A 16,383-nucleotide genomic window follows, 5' to 3' on the forward strand; every position below is an offset into this window, starting at 1 on the left:
AGCCTGACGCTCTGCTTTTCATCAAAAGGAAAAACCAGAGTGAGGCAGAGGCGAGGGAGGTGGAGGTGAACGGATGATGTGCTGAGTTAGGGATGTTTATATGCCACAAAGGTTTGGTTGGTAGGCTTTGCACTAAGATTAGCCTAGCTTTGTACTGAAAAGGGGGAAGGCCACATAGTGACACAGATCCGTCTGGTCTTTCCCAGGAGGTGTGACCTAATGAGGTTTGTTGTGAGAAGAAAGCAATGTGGTTTCACATATATTATCTATCATAGGCTAGGGACTCAAGAAATGCATATTCCCTCCCCACTTTCTTTCTTTCTTTCTTTCTTTTTTTTAAGATAGAGTCTCACTCTGTCGCCCAGGCTGGAGTGCAGTGGCATGATCTCGGCTCACTGCAGCCTCCGCCTCCCAGGTTCAAGCGATTTTCGTGCCTCAGCCTTCTGAGTAGCTGGGATTACAGGAGTGCGCCACCACGCCTGGCTAAATTTTGTATTTTAGTAGAGATGAGGTTTCACTGTGTTGGCCAGGCTGGTCTTGAACTCCTGATCTTAAGTGATCCTCCCACCTCGGCCTCCCAAAGTGCTGGAATTACAGGCGGGAATCACCGTGCCCAGCTTCCCTTTCATCTTTTCTTTCCTTCTCTGGTCTTCATACTACCAACAAAGCAAGGGAGGAGTAGTAAAAGGTAAAATCACAAAATACTCTGGATTGGCATTTTTTTGAGACAGGGTCTAGCTCTATGGCCCAGGTTGGAGTGCGGTGGCACAGTCATAGCTCACTGCAGCCTCAACCTCCTGTGCTCCAGTGATTCTCCTGCCTCAGTCTCCTGAGCAGCTGGGACCACAGACATGCACCATCACACTCGGCTAATTTTATTTTTTCAGAGATCACATGTGGTTTGAGGGAGGATAGGGAGGACAGGGTGTCAAGAACAGCATTTTTACCAAGTTGGTATAAAAATGAAACAGGATCCAGGCATGGGTCTTTACACTGATAGTTACAGTAAGTTTTAAAATCTGAGCAGCAATTTGAATCACTTCTTGAAAACCAAACACAAAAAATATATTTTTTGTAGAGTTGGGGGTCTTGCTGTGTCGCCCAGGTTGGTCTTGAACTCAAGAGATTCTCCTGCTTTGGCCTCCCACAAGTGCTGGGATTACAGGTGTGAGCTACTGCACCCGGCCTGCTTTCTTTTTAGGGAAAAGGATCTGTGGGAGCTTTTATCCCCATGACTGCCTTCCTCAAGTCAACCTCTTTCCCCAGAAATGGTATCATCTCTGGACTGTTGTTTCTCCTTGTTCCTTCTTCCTTTCTCCTCCCCCTCTCCTCCTCCTCCTTATTCTCCTTCTCCCCGCCCCGCCCCGCCCCGCCCTCCTCCTCCTCCTCCTCCTCCTCCTCCTCCTCCTCCTCCTCCACCATGCTCGGCTAATTTTTGTATTTTTAGAGACAGGGTTTCACTATATGGGCCAGGCTGGTCTCGAACTCCAAACCTCGTAATCCACCTCCCTTGGCTTCTGAAAGTGCTGGGATTACGGGCATGAGCCACCGTGCCCTGCCCCATTGTTTCCCTTCTAAGAAACACAGTGGTCTCTGGAGCCCGCACAAGCAGGCCAGCCCTGCACTGAATGCCTGTTCTTGCCAGGTGGCCGAAGGTTGCTGCTCATTTGAGCAGTACCTGTCACCCCTCCTCCCCCTGCTGTGGCTGTTAACTCATCTTCAGGTCTCACACCTTCTGCACATAAATAAGCTCTTTATAAAAATTATTTTTTTTTACTCTTTCTTTTCTTTGGAGAGGGTACCAAAGGATTGCTATTCTTTTTAAGTAGGGACCGCTCATGGCCTGGAGGCTTTGGCATCTGAGAATCAAACTGGAGAAGAAGATTCCGAAGCCGTTATTGTCTCCATCCCTACCTGGGCTGAAATGGAATGTGCAAATGGAGTCCAGCCTGGTCCTTGGTTATTACCAGTTGATTGATGGCTGGGAGCCAAAGTGGCATCTCTTTGACCTAAACGGGCGATGATGAAATAAAACTCAACAGCCTTTCTCTCATCTTTCATAGTGAGATGCGAAATAGACCCTTTGTCTATGCCTCTCATTTTAGACTGAGGCTGTCCAAAGCGACCATACCCCATATTTCCACTAGATGGCGCTGACACTCCAGGCATCAACCTTCGGGGCCTCGGAGCCTTGCAAAGGCAGCCTCTTAAAGCCGCTTTCCTGTGTGGGGCACCAAGCTGAGCTGCAGACACCCAGTAGGCGCGAGGTAAATGCGTCCCATTTTAAGAGGCTTGTATTTATGAGCTCTTTGCTTCCTCCCTCCTACTATCTTTAAAGAATTGCTCTCCATCTCCTTTGGCAGAGTTCCTTTGCCCTTTGTCTTATTTTTGTGAAACCCTCCAAGGTATTTCCAGTCCATTTGCATGCAATCTGGCATCTTTATGGAGAACGGTCTCATATGCTGTTGTTGTTAACGTCGACTAGTATTTATGTGTAGAGAACACTGGCTGTTTGTCAGGAACAGTGTGCCAAAACAAAGAGTACGGCCCGGCCCTGGAAATGCATCAGCAAAACCCATTTCCCCTGTGCATTCATTCTGAGCTTCCTTCCTTCATTTCTAGACCTGTCATTACTGCTGAGAACTGGCCTGTGCCCAGCTGACCTTTCCCTTCCTTGCCCTGCTGTTGCCGCCAGGGTCTGCAGGTTTGCCACCGTTCCGGCCCCAATCTGAAACATGGGATTATTTCAGAATTGGAGGTGGCAGCTCCAGAAAAAAAAAAAAAAAAAAAACCTTCTGGAGTGTTGACTGCTAAGATCCAGGAACCGGGAAATCAACCCCCAGTTTGTAGATTGCCCTCTTTGGAAATTCTGTGACCCAACCTCGTGGCTGTTTTCTGGAATTCCTTCTATCCGGGGCAGACAGTGCTGTGCCTTTCTTAACTTCAGGATGTTCCAAGGATGCTGCTGGATTGCGTGTGTGTGTGCCTGACCCTGATTTCTGCAACCTCCAGATTTCTTTCTTGACCCTTCAAAGTGGAACAGTCCAGTGACAAAAATTTTAGAGTTTGAGAAGGTCACAGAAATCCTCCAGTTGGTGCCTCCACAGTCTTCATTTTACAGAGGAACTCAGGCCTAATGGAGTTAATGCAACAAGATCAGGGTTTTGGTTCTGTGTTGTTTCTACCATCAGCACCTGTGTGCTCAGTTCGGACACTTTTCCCAGAGAAGTCTTGGAGTAGAGAATCCTACTCAAATGTCACTGTATATTTTAAGTGTTCCTCTCTTTTCCCTTTGCCTCCCCCATTGCCTTTTCTTCCCCTGATTTCTCCTCTGGTCATCTCCTCTCCCTTCGGCGTGTAAGCCATGGGAAGGCGATCGAGGGGAGGACAGCTTCTGGTTAAACACAGGTCCCTCTTCCACATCAAATGAACATTGGCTTCCTGGGACAGAAGGCCTTCAAAGGAGGGATTGCAAAGCAAGGCAAAGAGTTCTGTCTTCATTTTCCCCACCACCATGAGATAGGACTGACGGAGAGGGTGGTGGGGCAACACTGCTTAATGGATGCATTTTCACATCATTTCAAGTTTTAGCCCTCATGACTGTATTTTCTAATCAGAGACAATAACATTTTAAATAAAACAACGATAAAGAAGTCTGAGTCAGGTGGTAACATTTGTTGTTTTCAAGCACTATCTTTTGATATATTTGGTTTCACATCATAATGTATTCAAGGTTTCATCCAGTTCTTACATGCTCCCCTTTACTGAGATTTTCTTTAAAAACATTAAAAAATTTTTAAATGTAATTCTTTTTTCTTTTGAGATAGGATCTGGCTCTGTCACCCAGCCTGGAGTGCACTGGTACGATCACGGCTCTCTGCAGCCTCGACCTCCTGGGCTCAGGTGGTCTTCCTCCTTCGGCCTTTCGAGTACTGACTGGGACCAGAGGTGCACGCCACCACACAATGCTAGTTAAAAAAAATTGTAGAGACAGGTTCTCCTTATGTTGCGCAGGCTGGTCTTGAACTGCTGGGCTCAAGCTATCCTCCTGCCTCCGCCTCCCAAAGTGCTGGGACTGCAAGCATGAGCCACCATGCCCAGCCTGATAGTTTATTTTCCATTCATCTTTTAACTTATCTCACAGTTGACCAGATTCAGCCAGTCTTTTCAGGATCCAGTAAACAGTTAATTCTTCATTTTAATTATTTTTAAGACAGGGTCTCGCTCTGTCGCCTAGGCTGGAGTGTAGTGGTGTGATCTCAGCTCACTGCAGCCTCCATTTTCTGAGCTCAAGCCATCCTCCCACTCAGCCTCCTGGGTTGCTGGGACTAGAGGCATGCGCCACCATGCTTGACTAATTTTTGAATTTTTTTTTTTTTTTAGAGACGGGGTCTCACTATATTGCACAGGCTGGTCTTGAACTCCTGGGCCCAAGCAATCCTCCCACTGTGGCCTCTTAAAGTGTTGGGATTGCAGGTGTGAGCCACCATGGCCCCCAACCAACAGTGAATTCCTATTCACTTGTTTGTGTTATTGATTCCTTCAACTTCCTTGAGGCCCATAATGAGCCCCAAACCCACACCCATACCCCTTCTTTCTCTTTGCATGGAATTCTGGCTCCCTTCAGGGAGCAAATGCCACACCTGGGAGAGCCCTGTCTCCCCGTGCAGCTTCTGGGAGCAGGTGCCGAGGTAGTCCTTGGAGAGCCCTGCAGATAACTTGTGTTTGTAATGACTCAGCCAAGATGTTTGCCCTGAGCCCAGTGATTCAATCCAAGTCCAATCCAATTGTGGTCTTCAGCAGACAAGAAGATGACACGTTAGTGAAATTTCGTTGCCGCATGTGCCACACCAAATTGCCTGGTTCCAGTTGCTTCTAGTGCAAGCCCCTTCCATATGATGATCTGTCAATCCTGCTGGGTTTATATCAACTCAATTCAGAAAACTCCTCTGGCAAGCCCATGTAGCCATGCTGTGAGCTCTGGGACATGATTGTAGGGGCTTAGCACCGTGTTTCCTGATTATGTAAAGCTACTACCTTTCTCTAAGAAGAAATGCTTCCAGGCCAGCTCTTTTTTTTTTTTTTTTTTTTTTTTTTTTTTCCGCCAGGAATTGAAAGAGAAAAAGCACGTGTCAATTTTTAGCATATCTTTATGAACAATGGAAAAAAGCAGAGATCATGATAATAGAGTTAGGTGGAGTCATAACTCAAACATTCAAGAAGAGATCCTTTACTAGATGGAAGTCTCTAGTGATGCACCGCAGGGCTCTGTCTTTGCATCTGTTGGGATAACGTTTACATCAATCACTTGCATAAAGATAGAGCACATTTATCAAGTTTCGCACATGACACAAAATTAGGAAAGACTGAATAATAAAACCAGAATACAAATATGTTGCAATAAGCTGGAATAAAGATCCCAAACCAAGAATTTACCTTAATAGATGTAAATGTATTCATGCCATAAAGTACATTACATAAATACAAATTGGAAAGACTTGGTTTGACAGTAGTTTTTATGCAAAAGACCTGGTAGTTTGAGGTGTCTAGAAAACTGAGAAGGACCAGTGATGAGACAACAGCCAGAAAGTCAAAGCAATCGTAGGCAGCACTGACACAATTGTGAAGTCCAAGTCAAGGCATGTGCTGTTCCCATGAGGTACTACATCAGAGCATAAAATCCACATCTGTGCAGCTCACTCTGATGGAGGAGCTTCTAACGGAGGAGATATTTTTAGTATTTCATGACATGTAGAATGGCTGATGGGACTGGAGCTAGTTAACCCGGAGTGGAGGAGATGTTGCAGGGACATGATCATCACCATCACTAACATTTACTGGGCGCTCACTCCGTGCCAGGCTCTCTTTGAAGTGCTTCATTTATTTTTGAGACGGAGTTTTGCTCTTGTCACCCAGGCTGGAGCGCAATGGCGCAATCTTGGCTCACTGCAACCTCTGCCTCCCGGGTTCAAGCGATTCTCCTGCCTCAGCCTCTTGAGTAGCTGGGATTACAGGTGCCTGCCACCACGCCTGGCTAATTCTTGTATTTTAGTAGAGATGGGGTTTCACCATGTTGGCCAGGCTGGTCTCAAACTCCTGACCTCAGGTGATCCACCCACCTCGGCCTCCTAAAGTGCTGGGATTACAGGCGTGAACCACTGTGCCCGGCCTAAGCGCTTTAGATACATAATATAATTTAATATGTATAAAAACCTCATGGGTTATTACTATTGTCACCCTTTTGTATTTAACACCTGCAGACACCAAAGCACCCAGGGGCTAAGTAACACCCAAGGCTACACAGCTGTCAAATGATGGGCTGGGAGCCAGGGCGGGGTGGGTGGACTGCCTCCAGATTTCTTATCCGTAACTCCCTGCTGCCTCCCCATCATTTTCAATAACGACCGCCCAACGGGTGGCTCTGTGGTTAGAAATTTTAGGGAAGCAGATTCCAGAAGAGCTTCCTGCAAAATAGCGGGTCCTTTCTTGGCTGGTGATGTTCAAGCTCAATGTTATTCAAATAGCATGCGCTCCATTCCTAAGGCAACTTGAATTCTAAAGCAAAGTTACGAAGGAGAGAATTTGTCTTGTAACACACAACTACCAGTGACATCCAATAATAATACTTATTAAAAGGGGAGGGCACATCCTCCAGCTCTGCTGGGGACAACGTAGGGAATTTTGTCTGGAGCAAGGCGTTAGATAAGCTTGGAGCAGCTTGTAACTCTTAGGGTTTGGACTTTTATTGGCTGAGTTGTTATTCCTCATATTTGAATCTAAGAGCCATAGAGGGTTCCTAGGTTGTTAGTTTTACTGGATAGTTTTCTTTCCGTAAGCCTCCAATCCAAACGCTTCCTTTGCCCTTTAGGTGAAAATGGAAATGCTCTTCACTCTTGGGATGGGCCTTCACCTTTTAGTGTTATGATTGGATGTCGATTAAAATTAAGGGAGCTGTGTGTTGCATGACAACTCCCTCGTTCAGAGCCTTGCTTTAGAATGGGAGCTGCCATGGGAATAGAGCTCATGCTGTGTGTTTTTTTTTTTTTTTTGAAACAAGAGTCTCACTCTGTCGCCCATGCTGGAGTGCAGTGGTGTGCTCTTGGCTCACTGCAAGCTCCGCCTCCTGGGTTCACGCCATTCTCCTGCCTCAGCCTCCCAAGTAGCTGGACTACAGGCGCCCACCACCATGCCCGGCTAATTTTTGTATTTTTAGAAGAGATGGGGTTTCATCGTGTTAGCCAGGCTGGTCTTGATCTCCTGACCTCATGATCCCCCGCCTCGGCCTCCCAAAGTGCTGGGATTATAGGCGTGAGCCACTGTGCCCAGCCAGCTCATGCTATGTTAACATGACTTTATTGTGGACACGGTGATGATCTAAAATGCTTTGCAAAGGCACTTGAATTTTGTAAACACCACTGTGTTCTCCCACCTCAGATACATGTAGTCAATGTCTGAACTATTGCTTGATTTTGTTCTTTAGACAAAAACTACTGTCTTTTTAAGAAAAAAAAAACAAAACTAGTCCATGATGTCTTTGAGGGTGATTAATTGCATAAGAAAGAACCCCATGATTCGTGTTACTCAGCAAAATAAAAAAGACGTGTGCGTTGTACTTGCGTAGCACGAGTTTAGTCATCTGAGTCACAAGCCCATGACCCCTGGATACTTGGGAGCCAGAATGAGGGTCCAAGGGAGCATCTGACTGTACTGAACTAGAGGGAGGGAGAGGAAGGGGTGGGGTGCCAGGGCTTCCTTGGGAAGAAAGCATCAGAGTGAGGGTGAGGGGATGGGGAGTGAGAGCTTATAAGTAGGAGGAAGAGTTGTAAAATCAGACGCCTGGCAAAGTAATGAAGATAAAAGAATGTTAATTTACCTAAAGTTAAAATTAAGGACTTAAGAATCAGGAATTTGGCCAGGTGCAGTGGCTCATACCTGTAATCCCAGCACTTTGGGAGGCCGAGGCGGGCAGATCACGAGGTCAGGAGTTCAAGACCAACCTGACCAACATGATGAAACCTCGTCTCTACTAAAAATACAAAAAATTAGTCAGGCGTGGTGGTGTGCACCTGTAATCCCAACTACTCAGGAGGCTGAGGCAGGAGAATCACTTGAACCCAGGAAGCGAAGGTTGCAGTCAGATGAGATCATGCCATTGCACTCCAGCCTGGGCGACAGAGCAAGACTCCGTCTCAAAAAAAAAAAAAAAAAAAAAAAAAAAAAAAAGAGAATCAAGAATTCAGGAAAATATTAAGTTACGATTCCCAAAAGGTCACGACCTGTGTGTGAAATTGGGCATATGGGTTTGCCCTCATCATAGAGCGTCCTTCCAGTTGTTCCTCTACGTTTCCAGAATGCCCGGCTTCATGAAAGATGGGTGACAAGGTGAGAAGGAGTGGCCTCCTAAAAGCAGAGAACCTGGCATGCTCAGAGGTGGTTCTTTTGATTATGTTGGCCGTCCCCTCCCCGCCCCCAAGGCCCTGGCTAGGTCCTCTGTACTTTCCTTTCTTTGACAAACCTGGTGGCAGTGCCAGAAACAATGAATTGGTACCTGTATATTTTTCCCTGGTCATCAGGGCTAGAGTCTACATGCTTGTGTATTGCATTTAACTTTAAAAGAAAACTAGAGTTTAGAAAGAAAAATGGCTGTTTATATATTCTGTATAATGGAGAGGTTTCTTTCTTTCTTTCTTTCTTTCTTTCTTTCTTTCTTTCTTTCTTTCTCTTTCTTTCTTTCTTTCTTTCTTTCTTTCTTTCTTTCTTTCTTTCTTTCTTTCTTTCTTTCTTTCTTTTTCTTCCCCCTTCCTTCCTTCCTTCCTCTCCTTCTCTTCTCTCTCTCTTTCCTTCCTTCCTTCCTTCCTTCCTTCCTTCCTTCCTTCCTTCCTTCCTTCCTTCCTTCCTCTCCTTCTCTTCTTTCTCTTTCTTGTCTTTCTTTCTTTCCTTCCTTCCTTCCTTCTTTCCTTCCTTCCTTCCTTCCTTCCTCTCCTTCTCTTCTTTCTCTTTCTTTCTTTTCTTTCTTTCTTTCTCTCTCTCTTTCTTTCTTTTGTCTTGCCCTGTCACCTAGGCTGGGCAATAGCCTTCTGAGTAACTTGGACTACAGGTGTTTACCATCACACCTAGCTTTTTTTGATTTTTTGTAGAGATGGGGGTGGTCTCTCTATGTTGCCCAGGCTGGTCTTGAACTCCCAAGCTCAAGCAATCCTCCCGCCTTGGCCTCCCAAAATGCTGAGATTACAGGTGTGAGCCACCATGCCTGGCTGTAGAGAAGCTTTCATGCTCCCCAGACATCTTCTTCAGTGGTCTGTGAGAATCTCAGAAATTCCTGGTATGTGTGGGGTATCTGCTGGTGGCTGTGTGTACAGACACACCCACACATCCACCCACACCCACGTCCACTGCTGTATACACAAATTGGCTGTAAGCGTAAGGTATGGAGAGTCATTTCTACAGGTGAGATGAAACCAGTGCCCTTGTATCCTATCACTGTATGTGTATGTGCACATTGTCATACCAAATAAAACTTTGCTACTGATTTCCATTCAAATCAGTAGCAAAACAAGGTTGTCGATTGTGTAGCTGAAAAGCAGTGCATGTCACCAACTGTCCCAGCTCACAGTGAGTGATCCATCCCTGTGACCTTGATTTTCATGATCTTTCATTTTTATTTACCTTTTATCTTTTGTACAGACGGGTTCTCACTATGTTGCCCAGGCTGATCTTGAACTCCTGGGCTCAAACAGTCATCCCGCCTCGCCTCCCGAGTAGCTGGGACTACAAGCTGGCTCGGATATAAGCAAGTAGTTTTTAATTTATTATTATTATTATTTATTGAGACCAAGTCTCTTTCTATTGCTCAGGCTGAAGTGCAGTGGTGTGATCTCAGCTCACTGCAACCTCCACCTCCCAGGTTCAAGAGATTCTCTTGCCTCAGCCTCCTGAGTAGCTGGGATTACAGGCGCGAGCCACCATGCCCGGCTAATTTTGTATTTTTAGTAGAGACGGGGTTTCACTATGTTGGCCAGGCTGGTCTCCAACTCTTGACCTCAAATGATCTGCTCACCTCAGTGTCCCAAAGTGCTGGGATTACAGGTGCGAGCCACCGCGCCCGGCCGGAGCAGGCAGTTTAATGCTGGGCTGCTCTGGCCGGGTAAGTCTTCAAGGTACTGAAATTTTAAATTTAGATTTGTTGGTTTGTGTGTTTTTCTCTCACTATTATATAGTCTTAGAAGGACAGAAACTTGTTCTGTTTTTCCCAGTATTCCCTGAGCTTAGGACAGTGCCTGTATACATGGCTAAAATGAATAAACTTTTTGGGAGAAGGGCGTTTTTTTTGTTTTTTTTTGTCACAGGCTAATTAGAATGATGGTCTTTCCCTCACAGAACACAGCTCTCAGGTTCCTCTCTTGTCTATTCTGGTGTCTTGAATGACAATTTGTCTTCAAATAATTTTGATGAATTCCAGCTGATCAACCATCAGATTTTTGTGTGTGTTTGTTTCCATATAAGAACACTTAAATCCAGTGTGATAAAAGCAACTTACAAGCCTCAGGCTTGGAAGAAAGGAAAGGAATTTTTTACTTCTTGGGCTGAATACATTTCATCATATCCCCGTTTATTTCCCTGAGGCTTTTCTTTGTCAAGCCTGGGAAAGTGCTGTTTCCTAGGAGAACCACACAAGAACAAACTGTAAATATGAGAAAAGAGAAAAGCATACCCCAAAGCTAAACAAAACAAAAAAAAACCCCAAAAACAATAAGAGAAGCATTTTAGATGGATTTTCCCCAAAGATCGATTGCATTGTTTTCCAAATGCATTTCTCTTCTTTCTTTAGAAAAAATTTTTTTTGAGACGAAGTTTCACTCTGTTACCCAAGCTGAGTGCAGTGGTGTGATCTTGGCTCATGGCAACCTCCACCCTCTGGGTTCAAGTGATTTTCCTGCCTCAGCCTTTCAGGTAGCTTCAGGTGCCCCCCACCATGCCTGGCTAATTTCGTATTTTTAGTAGAGATGGGGTTTCACCATGTTGGCCAGGCTGGTCTCAAACTCCTGACCTCAAGTGATCCACCTGCCTCGGCCTCCCAAAGTGCTGGGATTACAGGCATGAGTCACTGTGCCCAGCGTAAAGTGCATTTTTTTTCCTAAACTGACTTGAACCAAAATGGATGAACAAGGACCCTTCAGATGATATACACCAAACTGGAAACAGATGAGAATGCCAGGAAATAGGCTCAGGGAGAATTTGTCTTCTTGAATTTTCAGGCATAAGCTGCTTTTGGCAATGTTTTCTCTTACACAAACAGGGTGAGTGTGTCCTGGATGAAGGCTGGGTGGGAACCCCAGGTCAGAGCAGATGTGGAACCGCGGCATGGGGGACATTATACCCCAAAGAGGTGGGGGTGGGGAAGAAGATGAAAAGTGAAAGACGAAAGTTCCCAGGGGCAGAAATAATTCACAAACTCTTTCCATTGATTCTGCCTTCTCAAGCCAATCACTTTCTCCCTTTTTGCACCAAATTGGGAAAGCCTGGACAGTCTGCTACAAATCAGACCAGAGCCTTTCGCTGTCAACAGAGCAGCGCTTCCTAAACTTATACTGTGTTAAAAATCACATGAGAATTTGTTAAAAATGCAGTGTTTTGAGGCCTCCTGGAGGTTCTGATTTAGTCGATCTGAGTCAGGGCCCAAGAATTTGTATCTGGAGCAAGTATCCTGGCGATTCTTCTGCTTGGATGGGGTCGGGACGAGGCGTCGGCCAGTCACCCACATTGTGTTTTTGCAGATCCACTAATCTTCCACGCAGGCTCCAACAGCTCCTTCCCGGCCTGGGAATCCAAATCCGCAGGAAGAATCAGGGTGTTCTCTTGGCTTATTCATTCAGAGCTGTCGTGTGTGGTTCTGCAAACAGTACTCAGATTAGTTCCCCCTCCCCGTAGGGATCTTGCTGGAGATGCCCAGGGTTAACAGCGGAACTCCATATGGAGACAGAGGCGTAGGGGGAGCCTGGTTGGAGATGGGACAGCCTGCTCCACCACGAAGCCTGCTGAGGCTCTCTTCTTACGTACCCAGTGCAATCTCATCTCCCTGCACAACTTCCACCTCCACCTTTCAGCTCATCCCCTAATGTCTGCCTCTGTTGGAACTCCACACTCTCATCTTCATCTGCCTAGGGATGTTACAGTAGGTCGCTGTCAGGTATGAGCGGGGCGGAAGAGGGTCTGGTCCAATACCAGGAACCTCAGGTGACCATCAGGTGATGGTCAGGCGGCTGTTAGTCTGTTGCTCTAAAATAATAATTGGTCACAGCCGGCGCCAGGGAAAGACAAGCTCCCAGTAGATAGAAAACACCTGAAACGGGTGATAAGCAGCTTCCCGGTAAGATCTTAGGAGTTGGGGGAGTGGGCTCAAGCATGACCACTAAGAGTCAAAATGGCAGAGTTTAACTGGTATATGACCTTCTAGGGACATTCGACTGATAAGGGAAGAACGCCTCACGTGAGCATGTGTACAACTCCTGCATGCGTACAAACACACTGCGCATGCTCCCCTCCCAGGTGCTGGCAGGCCACACACTGCGCATGCTCCCTCCCAGGTGTTGGCAGGCCACACACTGCGCATGCTCCCTTCCCAGGTGCTGGCAGGCCACTGCGCATGTGGACAGGCCACACCAAGGGAAGAGTCAGAGGAGAAGGAACACAAGACTCCGGAAGCACGTCTTGTGCTTCATGACTTATAAAACCCTAAGTCAATGGTCAGACTGTCCGCTTGATCTCTCAAGTCGCCCGCGTGGCCTCTTCCAAGTGTACTTCACTTCCTTTCATTCCTGCTCTAAAGCCTTTTAATGAACTTTCATTCCTGCTCTGATACTTGCCTCAGTCTCTCCTGCCTTACCGCAATATTTTTAAAAACAAAATCAATACCAAAAAGCCCATGATAAACAGCATATCAAAATCTTTTTTTTTTTTTTTTTTTTTTTTTTTTTTTTTTTTTGAGACGGAGTCTCAGGCTGTTGCCCAGGCTGGAGTGCAGTGGCGCGATCTCGGCTCACTGCAAGCTCCGCCTCCCGGGTTCCCGCCATTCTCCTGCCTCAGCCTCCTGAGTAGCTGGGACTACAGGCGCCCGCCACCGCGCGCCCGGCTAATTTTTTGTATTTTTAGTAGAGACGGGGTTTCACTGTGGTCTCGATCTCCTGACCTTGTGATCCGCCCGCCTCGGCCTCCCAAAGTGCTGGGATTACAGGCTTGAGCCACCGCGCCCGGCCCAGCATATCAAAATCTTATAACACCAGGCGGTTTGGTTTGTTTTACGACCCTGCGTTATTGCAAGAGAGGAGCCGTTTCCAATCAGGCTTCGGATCCTGGGCTTTCGTGGGTGCCCTGTCCCTGCCATGGATCTGCGAGGGTTGACAATGGGGTACAAACAGATTTGGCAATGAAAGGCTATACACACACACACACACACACACACACACACACACATATCTATCTATCTATCTATCTATCTATCTATCTATCTATCTATCTATAGATATAGTTTGTATTTTGAGAGGGAAGAAAGGGAGATGAAAGAAAGGGAGGGCTTAAAAATTTTTTTTTGAGACAGCGTCTTGCTCTGCTGCCCAGCCTAAAGTGCAGTGGCACCATCATGGCTCACTGTTGCCTCAACCTCTCAAGCCACATCAATTCTCCCACCTCAGCCTCCTAAGTAGTTGGAACTACGGGTGTGTACCACCATTCTTTGGTACTTTCTAAAAAATTTATTAAAAAAATATTTGAGACAGGGTCTTGCTTTTTTTGCCAGGCTGGAGTGCAGCGGTGCGATCACAGCTCACTGCAGTCTTGACCACCTGGGCTCAAGCAATCCTCCTGCCTTAGCTGTCTGAGTAGCTGAGTTCACAGGTACGTGCTACCACGCCCAGCTAATTTTTTTGATGTTTAGTAGAGATGGGGGTCTTGCTATGTTGCCTAGGCTGATCTTGAACTTTGGATTCAAGCAATCCTTCTGTCTTAACCTCCTAAAGTGCTGGGATTACAGGCATGAGCCACCACGCCCAGCCTCTTGGATATTTTTATTAGATAATTTTTTTTTTCTTGGTAGAGATGGGTCTTGCTGTGTTGCCCAGGCTGGTCTTGAACTCCTGGGCTCAAGTCATCCTGCCTTGGCCTCCAAAAGTGTTGGGATTACAAGTGTGAACCACTGTACCTGGTCTTTTTGTTTTTTGTTTTTGTTTTAAAAGAGAGAAGAAAGGGAGATGGGGGAAGGAGGCTTTATATATATATATATAAATTTTTAATTTTTATTGTTTTCAGGTGGAGTCTTACTCTGTTGCCCAGGCTTGAATGCAATGGTGAGATCTTGGCTCACTGCAACCTCTGCCTCCCAGGTTTAAGCGGTTCTCCTGCCTCAGCCTCCCAAGTGTCTGGGATTACAGGCGCATGCCACAACGCCCGGCTAGTTTTTTTTTGTATTTTTAGTAGAGATGGGGTTTACCCACATTGACCCGAGGTCTCAAACTTCTGACCTCAAGTTATCCACCTGCCTCTGCCTCCCAAATTGCTGGGATTATAGGCGTGAGACATCGCACCCGGCTGAGGCTTAATATTTTTTGATTGGAGACTTTTAAATGAGCTTTTTCCACTTGGTTCAAAGCATGGGAGGATCTTTTGGTAAGCGCACATAGGGACACACATGTTTGCTTCTGCTTTGCGCTCCAAGAGGGCCTGGTACAGCAGTGCTCACTGATGATCAGGCCTCTCCTTCCAGTGCTCTTCACACACAGACCACGTCTAGATTCCTCCTTTTGGGATGGAAGCCCTGTGGGTCAGAGCCAGCCTCTCCCATTGCTTCTCTCTTTGTCTATCTCTGCTCCAGCATAAGGAGGTCTTGCAGCTCACTGAATGAGCCTTGGTTTTCCTTGCAACCTCACCTTCAGACAGACTTTTCTGACCTGCCTACCTGGTCCAATGCAGTCAGTTGACTAGTTTGGGTTTTTTACACTGCACAAGGTACCCAGCTGAGATGGTTGGGGTGGGGTTGGAATCCAGCCTCACTGCTGGCCAAGCCCTGGACCGTGGCCTGAGGTTGCATCCTTTGGGGTGGGGGCACATTTTGAAATTCATCCACTCAGAGGGGGCACATGTTTCTAACTCACACAGAGACTCCCTGTGTGTGGCTGTTCTGAGTACCATTCCGGACATCATCTGCTCAGTGAATTTCTACCCCCCACCAACCCCGTGTAAGACAGAGTTTGAGCTTTTGACCTCCTTTGTGAAGTCTATTTTGCTCTCAGTCTCTTAGACAGAATTGCTTTTTGTCTGGGAGACAGAAGATTCTAAGTGCTTACTCTTGAGTTCTGTACTTACTTTGTGGCAGACTAGTGACAAACCATCAGCCGACCAGGCCAGGTCCGGAGGCCACACTTCGAGGGCTCCACCTTAGACCAGCCCTCTGCTGCATGTGGGGTGACCTTCTACATGCTTTTATGATGGAAGCAAACTATCTCTGTGAATTGTAATTATGTGGACAAGCGTGGAGCCACATGGCTGGCAGAGCAGTCTGGCATGCATCAGTCAAGAGCAGGGCAGTTCTTCTTTGATCTAAGAATGTCTTTGAAGAACACTAGAATAACAGATGGTAAAGTAAAGTGTTCAGACAAGTAACTCCTTGCTTTACCTCAGGATACCAAAGGACTGGTTTAGTGGCTATGTCAGTCAGGATGGGCTGGGTTAGCTGATGTAACAAACAGTCCCAAGTGTCAGTGGCATAAAACAACAAAGCTTTATTTCTTGCGCATCCATCAGGGAACCCAGATGAATGCGGCAGTTGCCATGTGGAATATTGCTTACCACCATGGGAGGAAGGAAAAAGCCCACAAGGGTCTTGCATCAACAATTAACTGCTTGGGACTTGGAAGTGACATCATTTCTACTCACAACTTTTAGGGCAGAATTAGCGTTATCATCCCCCACAACCTCAAAAGGGGCAAAAGTGCAAACTGGCAGTGTACCCGGAAGACAAGAGAGTTTGGAAATATTTGGAAAACAGCACTTATGACTACCACAGTGACACGTTCCATAAAGTTGACAGATTTTCCTAATTTTCTAAATAACCACCCCTACTAGTTGTTTTGGTGTCTAGAAAAATGAGTTGTCAACAGCAGGACACGGCAGCAACAACTGCAGCTAAAAACCAAAAGCACAGTCTTTTTTGAAAATCATGCAGTGACATCTCTGCCAGTAAATAAAGATTCTCATGGGGTATGTGTCTATTTTATGTTATAGCGGTGGCTCAGATTACGCTGTAAAAAACAGCAGAGCAATAGTGGCCCAAATGCAGTTTATTAGGTGAGAGTCTTAGCATCTTAGTAAAATATATATTATAATATACATGTA

The sequence above is a fragment of the Macaca thibetana genome, chromosome 11, assembly GCF_024542745.1.
Source record: "Macaca thibetana thibetana isolate TM-01 chromosome 11, ASM2454274v1, whole genome shotgun sequence".
NCBI classification, from domain to species: domain Eukaryota; kingdom Metazoa; phylum Chordata; class Mammalia; order Primates; family Cercopithecidae; genus Macaca; species Macaca thibetana.